At 42.2% G+C, this 21,586-nt stretch overlaps 1 protein-coding gene across 2 annotated transcripts in view; it reads left to right on the top strand.

The window, feature by feature from the left end:
- The first annotated feature begins 4,777 nt into the window (after positions 1 to 4,777).
- Positions 4,778 to 21,586, top strand: part of LOC145343066 (beta-1,3-galactosyl-O-glycosyl-glycoprotein beta-1,6-N-acetylglucosaminyltransferase-like) — a 93,914-nt gene continuing 77,105 nt past the window's right edge. For both annotated transcript variants that reach the window (XM_080188887.1, XM_080188888.1), the window contains exon 1: positions 4,778 to 5,045. The gene's annotated coding sequence lies outside the window, so the exon portion shown is untranslated. The remainder of the gene's footprint in view (positions 5,046 to 21,586) is intronic.

Here is a 21,586-nt window from a genome sequence, read left to right as displayed (position 1 = left end):
CAAAAGCTATCCTTGTAGTCATAGTAAATTTCTGTAATGCATATTTTTGTTTTGCTAATATTTAATTAATTTTGTGCTGGTTGTGGTGAGGTAATTTTCAAAAAGAATTAAATTGGTTGTATTGCAGAAGTTATACGTGGATTAATGAATTACACCAGCATCAGCCAAATAGAGTTCATTGGGAGGCTAGAGAGGGGAATGTGAAAAAACTTTCCCATTACACTAGTAGGGGTACTGATGCGATGAATGTAGAGAGTAAATGTGTCAGGATGAAGCAGATTGGAAACCGTAAGTGCAAGACAAGGGGGTGGATACACGAGAAGCAAACTGTTTCTAGTGGCTGATGAGTCTATAATGAAAGTCAAATACATAAGGTTAAGTGTAAGAAACTTACAACAGCGGGAAAGGAGAAATCTCTTCACATAGAACATCGAGTTGTGATATTACGGCATTTCCTTCCAAAACTGAGGCAGAAACTGTCTCAACAGGCAAAGTTATATTGAATAGGTGGATGAAGGAAAATATCTGAGGGGATCTGGGAATAGGATGAGTCAATATGATTAGGACTATTTACTTAAGTGGTGTGCACAAAGATCTGCCATTAATAGTACAGCAAGTGAAAAGTGTGGTGTACATTGGGCTTAAATGCTGTGAACACTATTGCATCTTGCAGAAATAGTCTTGCTTCACTGCTATAGTTGGGTTGAACGGAATGTACTAAAACCCAGTACAGATTCTCCAAGTTTTGCAGTACTTCAGGCAATGGCCAGAATTAATTTTGAGAAACTTGTCCTTATGACACTTTTTCCTACCATTCTATGATTGCTTCTCTCTTTTATTGCCACTTATAATGCAAAAATCAAACCACTTTGGAACAGGACTCAGAAACTCAAAACTTCAGCCAAATGTTAGGAAGTAAATATACTATTAGGTAATTTATATTTGTACTTGCATGTGTTGGGCATAAGCTATAGCTTCAGGGTTAAGGTTTAACTTTATGTTTAAGCTTAATTTATATTTCTGCAGCCGTGCGTTAAGGAGATATAAGCTCTAGTTTCATTTTAAAAGCTGTCATCATTTTAACGAGGTTTTGTGACCCCTAAAGTAGGAAAACTATGGTGTTGCCTAACATCAAAGGGCCCTCAAAGAGAAAAGGCATTTTTCAGTTCAGTTATATAATTATATTGTAAGGGACATTTAAATCTCCCCTCCAACTGGCTATGGCAGTAGATTGTAGGGAAAATACATCTAAGTTGCTCTAAAGTTAAACTAATAGTGAATTTATGTGAGTTCTGGATTTCAAGGGAGATACCAATTTGTCAGGAGTCTACTCGGAGTAGTACCTGCAGAGAATGAGTCCTACCTAATGGAAGACACTTATGTGCAGGAACAAGAATAGTTCCTCTTCAGTGAAGGTAAGAATGAGAAGCAGAAAAAGACTTCAAGTTAAAAGACAAAGATGCAGGATGCAGACACAAAGCAATATAGACTTGTGATAGCCAGACAGCGAAGGAGACAGTCGAAGGTCTGTAATTCCTTAACACGACCCTGTGAAACTGTTGGGTTCTGTTGGTAAGGCTGAGTACCTGATCAAGGATTTGTGGAAAGTGAAGTTTGAATGCATGTGGTGTTCCAGGGAAGAGGAGTATTGGAAGGTTGAAACACAGGAGGTGGATCCTTAGTGAAGACATCCGAGAGAAAGTGCAATTTGGGAGAAGATTCCAAGGCATGTTTTTCAAGAGCAGAGATTGGGAACCCTCCTGTAGAAGTTTATATCCAAGATGGCACCAGAGCAAGACAATTTCTTGCAAGCTGTGCCCAGCATATCTTCTAATTCTATCTTTTACTCTTGTTCTATGCTTCTAAAACTTAATTCTAGAACATAGAACTTGGAGCAATACAGCACAGTACAGGCCCTTTGGCCGTTGATGTTGTGCCGAGCTTTGTCCGAAACCAAGATCAAGCTATCCCACTCCCTATCATTCTGGTGTGCTCCATGTGCCTATCAAATAACTGCTTGAAAGTTCCTAAAGTGTCCAACTCCACTATCACAGCAGGCATCCATTCCACACCGTAACCACTCTCCGAGTAAAGAACCTATCTCGGACATCCCTCCTATATCTCACACCATGAACCTTATAGTTATGACCCCCACTAACAGCTACATCCACCCGAGGAAATTGTCTCTGAACGTCCACTCTATCTATCCCCCTCATCATCTTATAAACCCCTATTAATTCGCCTCTCATCCTCCTCTGCTCTAAAGAGAAAAGCCCCAGCTCTCTCAACCTTTCCTCATAAGACCTACCCTCCAAGCAAGGCAGCATCCTGGTAAATCTCCTCTGCACTCTTTCCAATGCTTCCACATCCTTCTTACAGTGAGGTGACCAGAGCTGCAAACAATATTCCAAAGTGGTCTCACCAAGGTCCTATATAGTTGCAGCATAACCCCACGGTTCTTAATCTCAAACCCCCTGTTAATAAACGCTAACACATTATAGGCCTTCTTCACGGCTCTATCCACTTGAGTGGCAACCTTCAGAGATCTGTGGATATGAACCCCAAGATCTCTCTGTTGCTCCATATTCCTCAGAACTCTGCCGTTGATCCTGTAATCCGCATTCAAATTTGTCCTACCAAAATGAATGACCTTGCACTTATCAGGGTTAAACGCCATCTGCCACTTTTTGGCCTAGCTCTGCATCCTATCAATGTCTCTTTGCAGCCTAAAACAGCCCTCCACCTCATCCACTACTCCACCAGTCTTGGCGTCATCAGTAAATTTACTGACCCACCCTTTAGCCCTCTCCTCCAAGTCATTGATAAACATCACAAACAGCAGAGGACTCAGCACTGATCCCAATGGTACACCTCTGGTAACTGGTCTCCTGTCTGAAAATTTTCCATCCACCACCACTCTCTATCTTCTATGAGATAGCCAGTTACTTATCCAATCGGCCAAATTTCCCTCTATCCCACACTTCCTTACCTTCTTCATGAGCCTACCATGGGGAACCTTATCAAACACCTTACTAAAATCCATGTATACAGCATCAACTGCTCTACCTTCATCTACATACTTAGTTACCTCCTCAAAGAATTCAATCAAATTTGTGAGGCAAGACTTACCCTTCACAAATCCGTGCTGACTATACCTGATTAAGCTGCATCTTTCCAAATGGTCATAAATCCTATCCTTCAGGACCTTTTCCATTAACTTTTCCATTGACCACTGAAGTAAGACTAACCGGCCTATAATTACCAGGGTCATTCCTATTTCCTTTCTTGAAGCGAGGAACAACATTCACCACCCTCCAGTCCTCTGGCACTATCCCCTTGGACAGTGAGGACCCAAAGGTCAAAGTCAAAGGCTCTGCAATCTAACTCTTTTAAACTCTCTAACAATGTTTTAATGCAATTTTTTATACCTTAGCTATGACTGTAACACTACACGCTACACTTTCTCATTTCCGTCTCTATGAACGGTATGTTTTGTCTGTATAGCGCACATGAAACAATACTTTTCACTGTATGTTAATACATGTGACAATAATAAATCAAACCAAAAGAGAGTTCCACCAAGACCAGCTAGCTCAGTGTGGTAAACATCTGGACAGAATTGATGCAAAATCCAAAGAAGTTTTTGGGTGGCATCTACCACTTGGCTCGAGAGTGTGGTGTGTCTGACCACAGGTTCCCTATTGGTTTGCATGGGCTCTGCACTTACTGTGACCGTTAGGGTGTGAGATGATTTTTCAATTTGTGTTATTCTTACAAATCTGAAAAGATTTTTAAAATTCATTTATGGGACATGGATGTCACTGGCTGGCCAGCATTAATTACCCATCCCTAGTTGCCCTTGGGGGGTAATTGAGAGTCAACCACTTTGCTGTGGTTCTGGAGTCACATGTAGGCCAGGCCAAGTAAAAATGGCAGATTTCCTTCCTGAAAGACATTAATGAATCGGATGGGGTTTTCCGACAATTGACAATGGTTTCATGGCCATCAGTAGATTCTTAATCTCCAGATTTTTTTTAACCTCTTGCAGGATTCAAACCTGGGTCTCCTAGAACATTAACTAAGTTTCTGGATCAATAGTCTAATGATAATACCACTAGGCCATTGCCTCCCCTCATAGCTGTAGGCAAAGGAGTAATATAGGATAGTTTTTTCCTTATTTAATGAATGTGTTACTCTGTTGTTAAAAAGTACATCAGCAGACTCCTGTATCTCTGTTGTTTCTCTATGTTTCTAAATAAAAGAAATAAGAGTTTGGATCTAAAAAGGTACTTTCCACCTTGGGATCTGACTTGTCCAGTAGTAAGATAAACTAGGATTGTAGCATAAAGACATTCAAAAAATATAAACACAGTTTGAGCCAACCAGTTAATTTTACCATTCCATTGCGATCTCTGAATCAGCCAAAAATGATGGCCAATCTTTAGTGTAATTGTGGATTAGTTTGTTCTCATTACCATCCATTACCAGGTAAAATGCGAAATAAAACATCATTTATATTTGTGAGTTGCTTAATGTGAACTCTGCTGACTCATCCTCATCAACAAAAATTGTGCTGTGGCATCATATTTGATTTCCGCTTTCATTACATTACAGACCTTGTTGTGAGCTGCTCGGTGGAGTTAGGGGGCGCCCAACTGCTCTCCACGCGTGCCAAGTAGAACATCACCGCAGTAGCGGTGAACTGAAAAGCGAGAAGGGGAAGTGTTCTTACTAACTGGCTATTGATCACTTTCAGTTAGTTCCAGTTCCACCAGTAGGAGACAACTACGGGAAGAGGCCAGCCAAAGAAACAAAGCACCAGAACACAGAGCGCTGCAGAGGAAACGTACTGTTGGTACCAGTATTCTCAATTCTGATAGCGGGGTTTAATTCCCAGCCGCTGCTTGTCTTTTTCACTGGGCGCTCTCACCAGTAATATTACTTACCCAAGGAACCAAAAGGAACAACACAAACCTCTTGCTTCCTCGATAATCTGACTGTGAAGACGCGATGAGCTCCGAAGCGGTGCAGGCGTTGATTTGATTGTAAGTTGTTTCCTGTTTTTTGGGGGGAATCGGTTTTTAAACTTCCAATGTTGTTACAGTAATCTTAGCTTCTCTGACAGATTAAGTTTAATACAGTACAGTCTATCTAACCTTTGCATCGAAGTATCTCAGTTCGAGCGTTTACAAAATACACATTTATTTTCCTGTTTTATTGCAGTTTTTCGGAATTACAATTGTGTTTAGCTCCGATTCATTGTTTGAATATTAAATGGTTGATTATTTTGACTTTTCAAATAGATATAGATATGTTCAGTCTATTTCCCGCGATGCTTATTGAGCAGTCTCTTCCCTCTTTGACCTCTCAGGTAGCGAGAATAGGGAAGCATTTTACAGAACTGGTTTGAATGGGGCGGAGGCGGGGGGGGGAGAACAGAAACATTTGATGGATTTTAGGAAGATTGGTTATGAGAAATCCATTATGGAGATACTGCGACTAGGTGGGTTAGATGACTGAAAGTAGGTATTCATGTCTGCCTGTAGTTATCACTATGTGTGAACGAAAATTGCTGTTTTACAACGTACACTGGGACTCTGCTATAACGCTGTCCCCGGGGTCCATTTCTCAAGACTGCACTATTGGTGAAACAATATTTTCACAAGGACCTTTCAAAAGTGTCAAGAGACAATAATAAATCAAAATTAAGATAATCAATTCAAAGAACTTATTTTTTTATAGTAAGAAAACATGTGAATATACTTGTATAATGGGTCATTGTTGAATGAATGTATGAGGTCACTGAGCTCGGTCAGTACAATGCAGAACGTCGGGTAGTGAGTGTTTAATCCCTGCTATGGGTTGTGGTAACTCGCGGAGACTATGTCTCCTCGCCTGGCCCCATGTTTGCCGAGTGGTGCCCTTCAAACGACAAGTAGCGAATTTGTTTCCCTCTCTTTCTAACGACGTGGAAATGCTGGCTTGGGGCTGGGGTAGGCGCAGTAAGAAGTCTCACTACACCAGGTTAAAGTCCAACAGGTTTATTTGGAATCACGAGCTTTCGGAGGCTCCACTCGCCCGATGAAGGAGCAGTGCTTAGAAAGTATGATTTGTCATACTTTGGGACAATGGTGTCCTTTGACAATTTGTCCTTTGGGGCAATGGTGAGTTGAATGTGTGTGTTGAAGAAATCAGTAATTTTTAACAGTTGACATTTACTCCTGGCGTGTGCTAGAGGTAGGAGGTTCTGAAGTTGCGTCACACTTGCAGCAATTAATTTTTCATTTGCTTCCAACCATCTCAGTGATCCTTCAAAGTGGCAATAACTCGCAGAGACACTGTCTCCTCGCCTGGCCCATGTTTGCCGAGTGGTGCCCTTCAAACGACAAGTAGCCAATTTGTTTCCCTCTCTTTCTAACGACGTGGAAATGCTGGCTTGGGACTGGGGTGGGCACAGTAAGAAGTCTCACTACACCAGGTTAAAGTCCAACAGGTTTATTTGGAATCACGAGCTTTCGGAGGCTCCACTCGCCCGATGAAGGAGCAGTGCTCAGAAAGTATGATTTGTCATACTTTGGGACAATGGTGTCCTTTGACAATTTGTCCTTTGGGGCACTGGTGAGTTGAATGTGTGTGTTGAAGAAATCAGTAATTTTTAACAGTTGACATTTACTCCTGGCGTGTGCTAGAGGTAGGAGATTCTGAAGTTGCGTCACACTTGCAGCAATTAATTTTTCATTTGCTTCCAACCACCTCAGTGATCCTTCAAAGTGGCAATGTCATCATCATCAGCATATTGGATTAAGTGAGGATTTGGATTTGTTTCACTGGCCAACATTTCATTTTTAAATCATTGCATCATTAGTAACTTCTTGCTGTTGATATTCAGTTTTGCACTGATGCCCTCAAAGTTTAACACAGCTTCAAGTTCAAATTTGCAGTTGCTTACATAGAAATCAAAAGCAGCACCAGGCCATTCAGCCCTTTCAGCCCACTCCACCATTCAATATCATCATGGCTGATCATCAAATTCAATGCCGTAATCCCACTTTTCTCCCACATCCCTTGGTCCCTTTAACCCCAAGAGCTATATCTAATTCCTTCTTGAAATTGCATAACATTTTGGCCTCAACTACTTTCTGTGGTAGTGAATTTCACACATTCTGTAACCTCTGGGTGAAGAAATTACTCCTCACCTCAGTCCTAAAAGATTTGCCCCTTACCCTCAAACTATGAACCAGGTTCTGGACTCCCCAATATCGAGAACATTCTTTCTGAATCTATCTTATCTGATTTTGTTAGTTTCTATGAGATCCTCTTTCAGTCTTCTAAACTCCAATGAATATAATCCTAATCAATTTAGTCGCACCTCATATGATAATTCTGCCAACCCAGGAATCAGTGTGGTAAATCTTTGCTGTGCTCCCTCAATAGCAGAACATCCTTCCTCAGATTAAAATACCAAAACTGCAGACAATACTTCAGTGCCTCACCAGTACCCTATATAATTGCAATAAAATATTCCTTTTCCTATACTCAAATCCTTTCACTATGAAGGCCAACATAGCATCAACTTCTTCACGGCCTGCTGTACCTACGTGCTTACTTTCAGCAGCTGATATATGAGGGCACCAAAGTCTCGCTGAGTCTTCACCTCTCAGTTTACACCCATTCAAGTAATAATCTGCCTTTCTATTTTTGTTACAGAAGTGGATAGCCTCATATTTGTCCACATCATACTGCATCTACCATGCATATGCTGACTCGCAGCCTATCCAAATCACGCTGAAGCATCTCAACATCATCCTCACAACTCACCCTCCCACCCAACTTTGTATCATCTGCAATTTTGGAGACAATAGGCAGGATTTTACAGCCTCGCTTGTCCCAAAACAGTAAAATCCCGCCCAAGGTCAACGGACCTTCCCATTTTCTGCCCCTTACCACTCCGATTACCGTGGTGGGCAGGGCAGTAAAATTCCAGCAAATACATTTAGTTCATTCATCCAAATCATTAATATATAATATGAACCCTTGGCGTCCTAGTATAGATCCTTGCGGTACCCCAGTAGTCACTGCCTGCCAATTTGAAAAAGATCTTTTTATTCCAATTCTTTGCTTCGTGTCTGCCAACCAGTTTTCTATCCATGTTAAGACACTACCTGCAATTTCGTTTAGACAGTGATGAGTAAATCCAGCATCATCCACAACTCATTTTTCAAGTGTCTCTCCTACAGTGAATTCTTGGATATTTTTCTAGTTATCACTGTTGGTTTACATCTCAAATTCATACTAAGCACATGACTCCAGGAGATTCTGCTGTTAAAAAATTCTTTCCTGAAGTGTGATTGTCATTGATAAGATCATCATATATTGCCCATCCCTAATTGCTCACGCGAGTCTGGTGCTGAACTGTCTTTTTGAATGATTGTAGTCCACTGGGGGATAGAAATATCCACACTTTGAAATGCATTGAAATGAGTATAGGATATAATTTGCAGGTGTTGAAAGACATTGACAATCTCTTGAAACATCGTGAAATGTAGAAATTACAGTGAAACTTTACATGCCTCAGCAAAGCTGCCACCATAATTAAGGATCCCATGCACCCCGGACATTCTGTCTTCCATCTTCTTCCTCCGGGAAAAAGATACAAAAGTCTGAGGTCACGTACCAACCGACTCAACAATAGCTTCTTCCCTGCAGCTGTCAAACTTTTGAATGGATTTACCTTGCATTAAGTTGATCTTTCTCTACACCCTAACACTATATTCTGCACTCTCTCATTTCCTTCTATATGGACGGTATGTTTTGTCTATATAGCACACAAGGAGCAATACTTTTCACTGTATGCTAATACATGTGACAATAATAAATCAAATCAAAAAGAAATCAGTATTTATCATACTTTCTGGTATATTGGTATAATGACTTTCTATGATATCCTCCACGTGCTACTTACCTCTACTTTATCTCCTGTTATTATCTTTACTACTCTTACACTTAGGTCAGATCTTTAAAATCACATTCATTCACAGAATGTGGGCAGCACAGGGTAGGCCAGAATTTATTACTTATCCTAATTGCCCTTGAGAATGTGATGGTGAGCTACCTCCTTGAACCTCTGCAGTAAATGTCATGTAGATATACCCACAGTACTGTTCGAAAAGAATTTTGCCCAATTTTGACAGTGAAGGAATGGTGACATAGTTCTAAGTCAGGCTGGTGTGAGGCTTTGGGGGGAATTTTCAGGTGGTGGTGATCTCATGCATCTGTTGCCTTTGTCCTTATGAGTGGTAGAAGTTGCAGTTTTGGAAGGTGCTGGAGAAGGAGTTTTTTTGGTGTGTGACTGCAGTGCATCTTCTCGATGGTACATGCTGCTACCACTGTATCAGTGGTGGAGGGAGTGAATGTTTAAGGTGATGGAAGGGATGCCAGTTTAGTGGGCTGTGTTGTCCTGCTTGGTGCTGGGCTTCTTGAGTTTTGTTTCAGCTTCACTCATCCAGGAAACAATTCCCAACTTGCACGCTGTAAATGATGACAAGCTTAGGGGGTCAGGAGGTGAGTTACTCTCTGTAGCATATTCAGCCTCTGACCTGCTCTTGTAGCTCGAGATCCTTGATGCCATACATGGGCAAATGCTCTCTTGGTGTCAAAGACAGTGACTGTCACCTCCGGTCTTGAATTCAGCTTGTTTGTCCATGTTTGAGCCAAGGCCATAATGAGATCTGAAGCTTTGTGACTTAGCAGAATCCAAATTGAGAATCAGTAAATTGCTTTGTAAGTGCTGTGGGATAGCTGATGAGAGTAGACTACTAGGAGTAGGAGTAGGCAAGTCAGCCCCTCAAGCCAGCTCCACCGTTCAATAAGATCATGACTGATCTCATTGTAAGCCCCACTCCATATTCCTGCCTAACTTTGATAACCAAGAATCTATCCAGTTATACCTTAAAAGTAATCATGCACTTTGTATCCCTGCCTTTTGAGGGAAAGAGTTCCAATGATGCTTGACCCTTTGCGAGAAAAGGTTTATTCTTATCTCTTTCTTAATTGAATGGCCCCTTATTTTCATACCATGACCCTAGTTCTAGATTCCACCACAAGAGAAAACATCCTCTCCTTATTTACCTTGTCAAGACCCCTCATGATCTTAAAAGTTTCAATCAAGTATTTGTGAATGACATTTAAATTCCCACCCAGAGAACAGTCTGTGCTTTTGCTACTCTCAGTTGCTTCGTTCAGATGATGTTCAACATTGAGGAGTACTGATTCATCAGCTGAGGAAGGACTGCAGGTGATAATGTACAGGATGTGTCCTTGTCTGTGTTTGGCATGCTGCCATGAGACTTTATGGAATCCTGAGACAATGTTGAAGATCCAACTGCCATTTTTTTCCTGACTATATACTATTGTGGGCCTCTGCTGTTGTTTAGATGGCGATTGAGGAGTTTGGGGCACTGGCTGTGAGATATAATTAGATGAATATAAAAATGTTAAGTTGTTGCTTAACTAGTCTGTGGGACAGCTCTTCCAGTTTTGACATAAGCTCCCAGTTTTGGAAAGGAGTACTTTTCAAGGTGTGCCATTATCAGATCTGGTTTCGATGTCAGATGATTCACCTGGTTAAACTGTTTCAAAGGGCAATTAAGAGCCAACAGCATTGTTGTGGGCCTGGAGTCACATGTAGACCAGATTGAGCAAAGATGCAGATTTTTGTTTCTAAAGAACATTAATCAATCAGATGCATTTTTTCAACAGTTTAATCGTTATTGTATATTTTAATTTCAAATTTATTAATTTATTAGTTTAAGTTTCACCAGTTGCCTGTGGTGGGAGTTGTTTAGTACTTGTTGGTGTCTTATTACTCATGAGGCTGCCATTTCTTTAGCTGGTTTGATGTAATTTATGAAGCAATCAGAAAAACTTTCAGCGAATGACCCAACTCTCTGATTGTGGTTTGGTGGCTTCTTCTGTCTCATCTCCCTTACAACCAGATTCTTATTTTTACTTCTGCCTCCCACCTGATCTAAATCCGCTCGTATCTGGCCCGTTGCAGGCTCCCTGTTGCATGCCTTAATGTCAGCCTTTTAATTGATCAGAACTTTACCCTTCAAGTAACCAGACAAGTTTTCTTAAAACAGGTATTTTCTTACAAGCTATAGCAAGGACGCAAGGAAGCTACTGTTGATATCCCTGTAACTAGCCAGAGTGGCGTATTCCAAGATTCAAAGCCAATTAAAATTTCAAAATCGATTACGAGTAATTAACATAAACCAATCAGAATTCCTTTATAATTGCTTCATTGTAATTTCCAATCAGTGAAGAAACCTCATTGTACAGCTTGTTTCTGTCTTTGTGAATCACTCCTATTTCCCAGTTACAGATATCTGATTTATGTGCTTTGCCAGATTGATGGCCTTGGTATCTGCCTGTGAAGGCTCTTATAAGACCTTTGTTTTTCAGCCTCTGTGATTTCTAAACTTTCTGTGACTGTTAACCCTTTTTTCCAAGATCTCCACCTACCTTCCTGACCTGATCTAATCTGCCCAACACAGCTGTCTCCTTGATCCAATTTTTCCTGATTTACCCAACTAACCCCCATAATCTGACCTGACCTGAATCCAACCTTACCCACCCAATGCACTAACCCACCCAACCCTCTTCATGCATCTACTCACTTATCCACACTGCTCACCTACCCACCTCACTCATTAATCCACTCACCCGCATTTCTACTTAACCACTTATCCACCTACCCATCTCACTCACCTACCCACTCTTCTCACCTACCCATTTCCCCACTTAACCATCCAGCCATTCATCCACTCATCCAGTCACACATCTATCCACTAGCAATCAAAGACTGGATCATAGAACTTTCCATATGACATGTAGTGCTTTTAAAAGGGGGTGTCAGCTGTCTTCCTCAAACTCTCATCTGAAGGAATCTCTAAGGACGCTGTGCTGTGTATTTTCTGTGAAAACCAGGATCAGATAACCCTGGAAGAAGTGCTTAGCAATGTTGAGTCAGGGATACTTACAAGCACAATGGCAAGCCACTTGTTGTTGCTGCTGCTCAAAAAATTCAGGCCATTATAACTGGACCACATTAACTCCACATTTAATCAATATTGTCCTGGATTTTGTGTTAAAAATAAAGACAAGGTTGTTGGTGCTTACCATTATTATGGAGTAAATCAGCCAACAACTGCTGGGTCAGAATTTTACATTGCACATGGGGCCATTCCCTTGACCTGGAAGTGCATGACATTGTGCCAGAAGACCTCAGGCACACATCCCGACATCATCCTGGACTTGCATGATATTTCGATCAGTGGGCATAAGTGAGAGTCGGAAGTATACCTGCCAACAACCAAGCAGGTGACTTATCCCATGAGGGGCCAATAGAAATAATTTTACATGGTCCATCTACTTTTACAGTTGGCACAGCAGGTCGACTGGCCAGGCAGCCTTTACATTTCAGCTGCAACCTCGAACCAGAGCCGGATGAAATGTCAGAACTGAAAAAGAATTTAAAATGGTGCCTGCAGACTGAGGTTTGTGCTTGAATGTGCTGCTCAGACATGCTTTACAGCATTTTTCCATTGCATGTTATTTTTTACAGGTCTGCAGCTCCCTGAGACAGTTCCATGTTGGATGGATAAAAGCAAATACTGAGGATGCTGGAATCTGAAACCAAGAGAGAAAATGCTGGAAAATTTCAGTAAGTCTGGCAGCATCTGCAAGGAGAGAAAAGAGCGGATGTTTTGAGTCCAGACAACCCTTTGTCAAAGCTAAAAGACATAGCAAGTGTGAGATATTTATACTGCAGGGTGAGCAAATGAAAGATGAGATGAAAGATCTTTCATTCCTTCACCCTGCAGTGTAAATATCTCCCATTTTCTATGTGTTTTAGCTTTGACAAAGGGTCATCTGGACTCGAAACATCAGCTCTTTTCTGTCCGTACAGATGCTGCCAGACTTGCTGATATTTTCCAGCATTTTCTCTTTTGGTTCCACATTGGCTGAGGGAGCACATTAGAAATGCCAGGCTGCACTTTCCCTTTTCTCGACGCCTGCCCTCTTCCAGCTCTCCCTGGCAGCACTCAGTTTTTCCCAGCCTGCATTTCATGCTCACTGCCCATTAATTTGCCAGCCAGTTTGATGTTGCGTTCTGAGACTGATTGCAGCCAGAAGCATGTTACATGCTCACTTTCGAGCCCACTGATTGTGTGTGACCAATGGGCTAAAAGTTCAGGCCCTGGGATCTGCGCGTGATCAGCTAAACGTGAAAATCTGCAAGTTGTGGTTCAATTTGCTCTGCTGCTCCAAAGATTTTGCTGTACCCTGCTCCATGCTAACATAAGAGCATAAGAAATAGGAGCGGGAGTAGGCCATCTAGCCCTTCAAACCTGCCCCGCCATTCAATAAGATCATGGCTGATCTGAAGTGGATCAGTTCCACTTTCCTGCTTTCTCCCCATAACCCTTAATTCCCCTGTCCAACAAAAACATATCTACCCGTGACTTAAATATATTTAGTGAGGTAGCCTCCACCACTTCAACGGGCAGGGAATTCCAGAGATTCACCACCCTTTGAGTGAAGAAGTTCCTCCTCAACTCTGATCTAAACTGCCTCCCCTTAACTTGAGGCTGTGTCCTCTAATCCTGCTATCCTTTCTAAGTGGGAAGAAGCTCTCTACTTCTACCCTATCCATCCCCTTTATTATCTTATACGTCTGTATAAGATCCCTCCTCATCCTTCTAAACTCCAACGAGTACAGACCTAGTCTATTTAGTCTCTCTTCATAGTCCAACGCCCTCATCTCCGGTATCAGCCTCGTGAACCTCCCTACTTTTATATTCTATCCCCCTCGCTATAAAGGCCAACATTCCATTCGCCTTCTTGATCACCTGCTGCACCTGCAGACTGAGTTTTTGCAACTCATGCACAAGGACCCCCAGGTCCCTCTGCACCGTAGCATGCTGCAGCTTTTCGCCTTTTAAATAATAATCCCTCCTACTATTATTTCTGCCAAAGTGGATAACTTCACACTTACTAACATTATACTCCATCTGCCAGGTGCTCGCCCAGTTGCTCAGCCTATCCAGATCTCTCTGCAGACTTTCCACACCCTCCACGCAATTTGCTTTTCCACTCATCTTCGTGTCATCAGCAAATTTCGTCACCCTACACTCAGCCCCCTCCTCCAGATCATCTATATAAATGGTAAATAGTTGAGGCCCCAGCACCGACCCCTGCAGCACTCCACTAGTCACCAACCGCCAACCAGAATAACACCCATTGATACCAACTCTCTTCTTCCTATTAGACAGCCAATCCTCTATCCGCGCTAACACCTTACCCCTAACTCCATGGACCCTAACCTTCTGTAGCAACCTTTTATGAGGCGCCTTATCAAACGCCTTTTGGAAATCTAAAAACACCACATCCACCGGTTCCCCTTTGTCTTCCGCACTAGTCACATCCTCATAGAAATCCAATAAATTTGTCAAACACGACTTCCCCTTAACGAATCCGTGCTGCGTCTGCTCGATCAAACCATTCTTTTCCAGATGCCTCGTTATTTCTTCTTTGATGATGGATTCTAACTACAGACTTGTAGTAACCGGTCTATAATTCCCTGCCTTTTGTCTGCTACCTTTTTTAAACAGCCACATAACATTAGCCATTTTCCAATCTTCCGGCACTTCCCGGAATCCAGTGAATTTTGATAAATAATTACTAAGACATCCACTATCACCTCTACCATTTCTTTCAGAACCCTGGGATGCATTCCACCTGGTCCTGGGGACTTGTCCATCTTCAGTCCCATTAGTCTATCAAACACTACCTCTCTAGTGACAGTAATCGCATTCAGGCCCTCAATTCCTACCATCCTTCTATCTTTAAGATCTGGCAAACTATTTGTGTCCTCCTCCGTGAAGACCGAGGCAAAAAACTTATTTAAAGCCTCAGCCATTTCCTCATCTCCCACTGCTAAATCCCCCCTCTCATCGTCTAAGGGTCCAACGTTCACTCTAGCCAGCCTCCTCTTCTTTATATATTTGTTCCATGGATTAAAATCCATGGACGGCATGAGGTTGCTGTACACAGAAGAATAAATTAGCACTCATGAATTCAGGCTTAAGTGAATTTTCAACTGCAGGGAAAGTTTTATTTACTGCCAAACTTCCCAGACCCTTGAAATTTAATTTTACAAGTGTGAAATCTTTTTTCTCAAGATTTACATTATGGTTGAATATGTTGTTGTCTGTGAAATGTGAACAGACGCTTCAGACAGTTTGTATATCTCAAACACTTTGCCCAGAAACTACAAAAAACAAGAAACTACAAACGGTCATGAATGTAGCCCAATCAATCATGCAAACCAGTTTCCCATCCATTGATTCTGTCTACACTTCCCGCTGCCCCAGCAAAGCAGCCAAAATAATGAAGCATCCCACGGAACCCGGACATTCTCTCTTCCACCTTCTTCCGTTGGGAAAAAGATACAAAAGTCTGAGGTCACATGCCAACTGACTCAAGAACAGCTTTGTCCCTGCTGCTGCTTAATGCAAGGACCTACCTTGCGTTAAGTTGATCTTTCTTGACATCCTAGCTATAATTGTAACACTACGTTCTGCACTCTCTCGTTTCCTTCTCTATGAACAATAAGCTTTGTCTGTATAGTGTGCAAGAAACAATACTTCTCACCATATGCTAATACATGTGACAATAATAGATCAAATTGAATTCAATCAGGTGCCCTTATTTATGAGATGAACAAAAGGACAAGGCTCGATTCGCGGTTCAACCCAATTTCATTAGCAAGTTCAATAAATATTAACACAGTTACTATTTCAAAATTATCTTAACTATATTTGCCTAAGATTCTAATACTACCCATGCTGATGAACTTGACTGAGTTGTGGGTCCTAGTCTCTGAGCCACTGCTGTCTCAGGGTCCTTGTCTGTGAAGGTGATTCTCATACGTCTTCTGTCATTTCTAAGTTGCCACTGAATGTTGCCTATGGTCTTCTTTGCTGTGGGTCATGACAAGTCTTCACTGCTAATTGCTTCCAGGGCTGCCTCTGATTCGTTTCCTCTGCAACCTTCTGGAAGCTGCCCTTGCTTCGAGCCAATAGCTTGAGGCCATAACACCCAATGAGATTGCAAATCCCTTATTTGGAGGATGTTAGATGCACCCTAGGTGACTGTTGCCAGTATGCATTTCCGTGTACCTCATTCCAAATAACGTTGTGGTGGAAAGTGCATTCAAAGAATCCAGCTGAAACCAGCAAATACATAAACCATTGACAAATGTGCTCAAGGTTGAGTCCTTCCAATCTCCACACCTAACACATGCCCTGGCTTGCCCATTTGTTCCTAATCTGTACTGTTTTTGATCTTAGCTTGTCTGAGTTCCCAGTGCTCTTGTTGTAGGAGCTATTTGCTGCAGCAGTTAAATTTAGTGTGTCCAGTTGTCCATTGGGATTCAGATTACTGGTCATCTGGCCACAATGTGAAAATTTAAAAATATTTATTTTCGATTTATTTTTATCAATCCCCCTTAATTCCACCTTTCCTCCCTCCCGCACATTTTCTGTAGAATTAATTTTATATATGTTTGTGTGTGAGTGTTTGTGTGTGTGTGTGTGTGTGTGTGTGTTAGTGAGAATTCTTCAGTTTGATTGATTGAAGAACCATACTATTGATTGCCAGGCTCACACAGATGGTACCACACTGGATTAGAAGCCTGATGAAAATGGTCTCCACTCAGATGCTGTGAGCAGCTTCGGAACAGTGAATGACGAGCGCTGTTCCTAAACTGCTGATTGCAAAATCTAGGCAAACTTGCTCATCCAGTATAACTCAACTCCCAGTGTTGAGAAATTAAGAGAACGCCCATCCCTGGCAATAACGAGCATTTATATACGATGCCTTCAAAGTAGTGAAACAATAAATGGCATGTGCAAAAATATTATCATGTTTCCTCATTTTTAATTATGCTGTAATTAAATTCATAAATAAACCTGTCGTTATCATTGTTTATGTGATTATGTTATCATAGAATCAGTCATAGTGGTTTACAGCATGGAAACAGGCCCTTCAGCCCAACTTGTCCATGCCGCTCTTTTTTTTAAAAACCCCTAAGCTAATCACGATTGCCTGCATTTGGCCCATATTCCTCTATATCCATTGTACCCATGTAACTATCTAATGCTTTCTAATAGATAAAATTGTACCCGCCTCTACTATTACCTCTGGCAGCTTGTTCCAGACACTCACCACCCTCTGTGTGAAAAAATTGCCCCTGTGGACACTTTTGTATCTCTCCCCTCTCATCTTAAACCTATGCCCTCTAGTTTTAGACTCTCCTACCTTTGGGAAAAGATATTGACTATCTACCTTGTCTATGCCCCTTGTTATTTTATAGACCTCTATAAGGTCACCCCTCAGCCTCCTACGCTCCAGAGGAAAAAGTCCCAGTCTATTCAGCCTCTCCTTATAACTCAATCCATTGAGTCCCAATAACATCCAAGTAAATCTTTTCTGCACTCTTTCTAGTTTAATAATACCTTTTCTATAATAGGGTGACCAGAATTGCACACAGTATTCCAAGTGTGGCCTTAACAATGTCTTGTACAACTTCAATAAGACGTCCCAACTCTTGTATTCAGTGTTCTGACTGATGAAACGAAGCAAGCTGAATGTCTTCTTCACCACTCTGTCCACCTGTGACTCCACTTTCAAGGAGCTATGAACCTGTACCCCAGATCCCTTTGTTGTGTAACTGTCCCCAACACCCTATTATTAACTGAATAATGTAAAGACTCACATTCCAACCATCCTTCACATTCCAGTCTATAATTATCTACATTTTTGTAGCATGGCCAATCCACTTAACCTGTACATCTTTGCACTGTGGGAGGAAACTAGGGCACCCAGAGGAAAGCCATGCAGACGAGGGAGAAGTGTGCAAACTTCACACAATCAACTAGGGCCGGAATTGAACCCAGCACTGTGAAGCAGCAGTGCTAACCACTATGCCATTGAAGACTGTTCCCCAACTGTGTAGAGGTTAGTTTGACCATCAGCATCAGAAATCTCATAGCCCAGAATGTTATCAAATATCATGTTGCCAAATATCAGCATTGTCAATGTGACGTTGGAGGTGGTTAATGGCTTCACAAAGCTAGGCTCCATAATCAGCAGCAATCTGTCACTCGATGCTGAAATCATTACTTGTATCATAAAGTTGCAGTGTTATGTCCATGCTGTGTGCGAGAGTGTGGAATAACAGCAACCTGACTGAGAACACCAAGCTGCGATCCTGCCAAGCCAACATCCTCAGCGTAATCTTCTACAGTAGTGAGATATGGCTATGTCACTACTGTAGCTAAGCTATGCCAGAGAAAAGGCCCAACAATTTCCATCTTTGCTGTTTCAGCTGTATCAACAGCATGTCTTGATAAGACAAGGTCACCATCTCAGAGGTCCTAGAGTGTGCTAAATTCATCAGCATAGGCTCATTGTGAAGCAAACAATGTTTGTACAGGCTCGGCCATGTTCACTACATGGGTGATGATAGGAGAGGAGGAAATTAGGAGTCCATGCCTTACACCACCTGCAGCTTGTGAATCACAAGATTGTGGAATGAAGGAGAAGCTGAAAGGACACAAGAGAATTATGATTAGCTCACTGAAAACTATCATTTGACATTCCATCTTCATGGCTCCAACAGGCCTGGTAGTCATTGTCTTTTAAATTCCCTGCATTGAAATGGTTCAGGGGAGTCAAATTGCATGTGGAAAGATTAACTGCATTTTTAAATAACTTCTTCAACATTTTGCCTCAGTCTTTCCAGAATCCATTTTGAGAGAGTAACCAATTCAACTCCAGGGTCACTTGTGCACTAACAGGAGTTTGGGGAAATAGGTTTCATCAAAGATGCATCTCATGTATCTATATACAAATAACTCGCATTTATATGTCATATTTAAATAGTAAAATATGTTAAGGTATTTCACAGGAGCATTACCAAACAAATGTTGGCACTGAGATACAGAAGGAGATATAAGAGCAGGCATCCATAAACTTGGGCAAAGAGTTAGGATTTAGGAAGTGCTTGCTGGCAACGCCAAATAGACCTTTGGCTCCCAGAAGGAAATATGGTGGGTCTGAGTCAATTCGGAGCTTATGAGAATCATGTTTCAAACATACATTGAACAGCACATGTTCTTCTTGTATGTGACACTGAAATAATAATATAATTGCCATTATGCTATCAGTTTGACCCTACTGTAAATCAAAAGCAGTAGGATCATTTTCACTACGTACATGCTTCACAGATCAGAATAACTCATCTGGTTCTCCATTGCTTGATCTGTCTTTCAGCAAAGCTGGAAAAAGAAGAATACCTGTTGCAAAAGGCCTTAATGATTTTAAAATCATCCTTCAATTTGTAGGTTAGAACCTTTTTGCTATGTTATGACCAGAGATGCTGTAGACCAAATGCATGTTTCTTTGGTTGAGGAAGATGTTAAAGATTTTATGGTATTATTTGAAGGAAAAAAAGGAGTTCTCTTGATAACCTGGTAAAATATTTCTGCCTCAGTTAGGGAGGAACAGTTTAACTGGCTAATTGTTTTATAGCTGCTTGCAGAATGTTGCTGATCCAGAATTATTCTGATCTGTGAAGCATGTATGTAGTGAAAATGATCCTACGAGTAAGTAATGTGTTCTTAGTTTCATATTCACCATGTGCCAAAGCAGTGCGGAGTTAGGAGGAAATAGACTTCAGTTGAACAACTAAACTGTGAGCTGTTTAGCCTCACCTGCCAAGGGTACAATCAGATGCTGAAATTATATCTAGGCTGTGGTGTTTAGTAATTGTGTGAGGATTGCTGCACATGGTAGTCTTGCAACTAATTTCTGTCAATAGGGTCTAAATTACTCACTGTAAGAACTTTCAATCTAGAGATTTTTAAAAATGGATTAGCAAGCATCCCGCTTGATTGGCACCCCTTCCACATTCACTCTCTCTATCACTGACAAACAGTAGCAGCCCAATGTACCATCTATACGACGACCGCAGAAACTCACCACCTTCCAATCCCATGATTGTGACCATCTAGTTGTTGTTGTTATTCGTTCATCATTGTCGATGAGGACCTCGACACCATTAGTCATTTTGAGACTGGATGCGGTGTGTCCAAAGATGACTGATCAGGCCAATTCGGGCACGGAATGTCCTGGCACATATTGGACAGACTTGTGTAGGCACTGTATTTGTTGCGCCAGTGGCTCTGGACTTGTGCAGCTCGCACTTAAGTTGTGCTTCAGCACTGCACCTTGCTTCATAAGCTTGACAGTCCTTGTGGATGAGGCAGCGTCAGGTAGGGCAGTTTTGTGCCAGCGTTTCCCTGGTGGTCGTGTCTATGTCAAGCGACTTCAGGAAGACCTTGAATGTGCCTTTGTAATGTTTCTTCTGCCCTCCATGCAAGCATCTTCCAGCAGAGAATTCCCCAAAAAGGAGCTGCTTGGGTATGTGCTCGTCTGGCATACAAATAACATGACCTGTCCACTGCGTCTGTGCTCTCATCAGCAGTGTGTGGACTAATGGTAGACTTGCTCTCGAGTGTATGGGATGTCAGGGAGGGGTAGTACCTCTGGTGGGGGAACATTTTGCGTCATTTCAGGGCGGTTTGTCCACCCTTTGTCCCCACCTGGTGCTCAGCTCTCACCTGTGCCTCCCTGTAGCTGTGGGCATGCGACAGTGGCCACACCCCAGGCAATGGCTTCGACAAGCCGGCTAAACCAGGTGAGGGTAGCCGACGGGTCTCAACCCTCGGTGAGATAGGGAGATGTCTATCCCAGTATGTGAAGCCAGACACTGGCAGATTGAGCGGACGAGACCAATGGAAGGTCCAATGGTCAAGAAGACAGTCTCTGCAAGCATCGTGGAACGCGAAGAGCAGGACAAGACACAGAAGATGTCCTGGTCATCCACTGTGCCTAGTCCCATCTCCAGCCGTTTTGATTCTTGCCTTGCCACTGGATCCAAATGGGAATTGGGAAGAGAGAGTGAGGTTGACGCTGCGCAACTCTCCCTCACTTTAATCCAAATCAAGCACTAGTCTTGACACCATCATCATCATCATCATCATCCTATTCAACCTTTGAAGTCCTGTGGCGATGGGTGAGTGACGAAGCAGCAGGTGTGGGTACACTGGGAGCTGTAGCCACAGACCTGGACACAGGCGGCTCAGGCCCAATGATCATTTTCCACTGACTGAAGCAGCAATGAAACTCGGTGTCTACCTGGGTGACTGAGCAGTCCTCTTCAGGAACGCACCGCTCACCTCCTTAGAATGAGGAAGGGGCTAGAAAAGGTGCCCTAAACATTGCCTGCTTCACTACACTCTGGCCAATTTACCACGGCTGGTGGGATTCCCCTCTTGTGGTCAAACACACAAAATAAAACAGAAGGTGACACCGCTCACCATTGGCACTTGGAATGTGTGCACGCTTTTGGACAACCCTACAATAGACAGACCAGAGAAAAGAAAAGCCTTAGTTG

Source organism: Carcharhinus amblyrhynchos, chromosome 5 (genome assembly GCF_965287045.1).
Source record: "Carcharhinus amblyrhynchos chromosome 5, sCarAmb.v2.hapA, whole genome shotgun sequence".
In the NCBI taxonomy this organism is placed as follows: Eukaryota; Metazoa; Chordata; class Chondrichthyes; order Carcharhiniformes; family Carcharhinidae; genus Carcharhinus; species Carcharhinus amblyrhynchos.
This window is presented reverse-complemented; position numbering and strand designations above follow the sequence as displayed.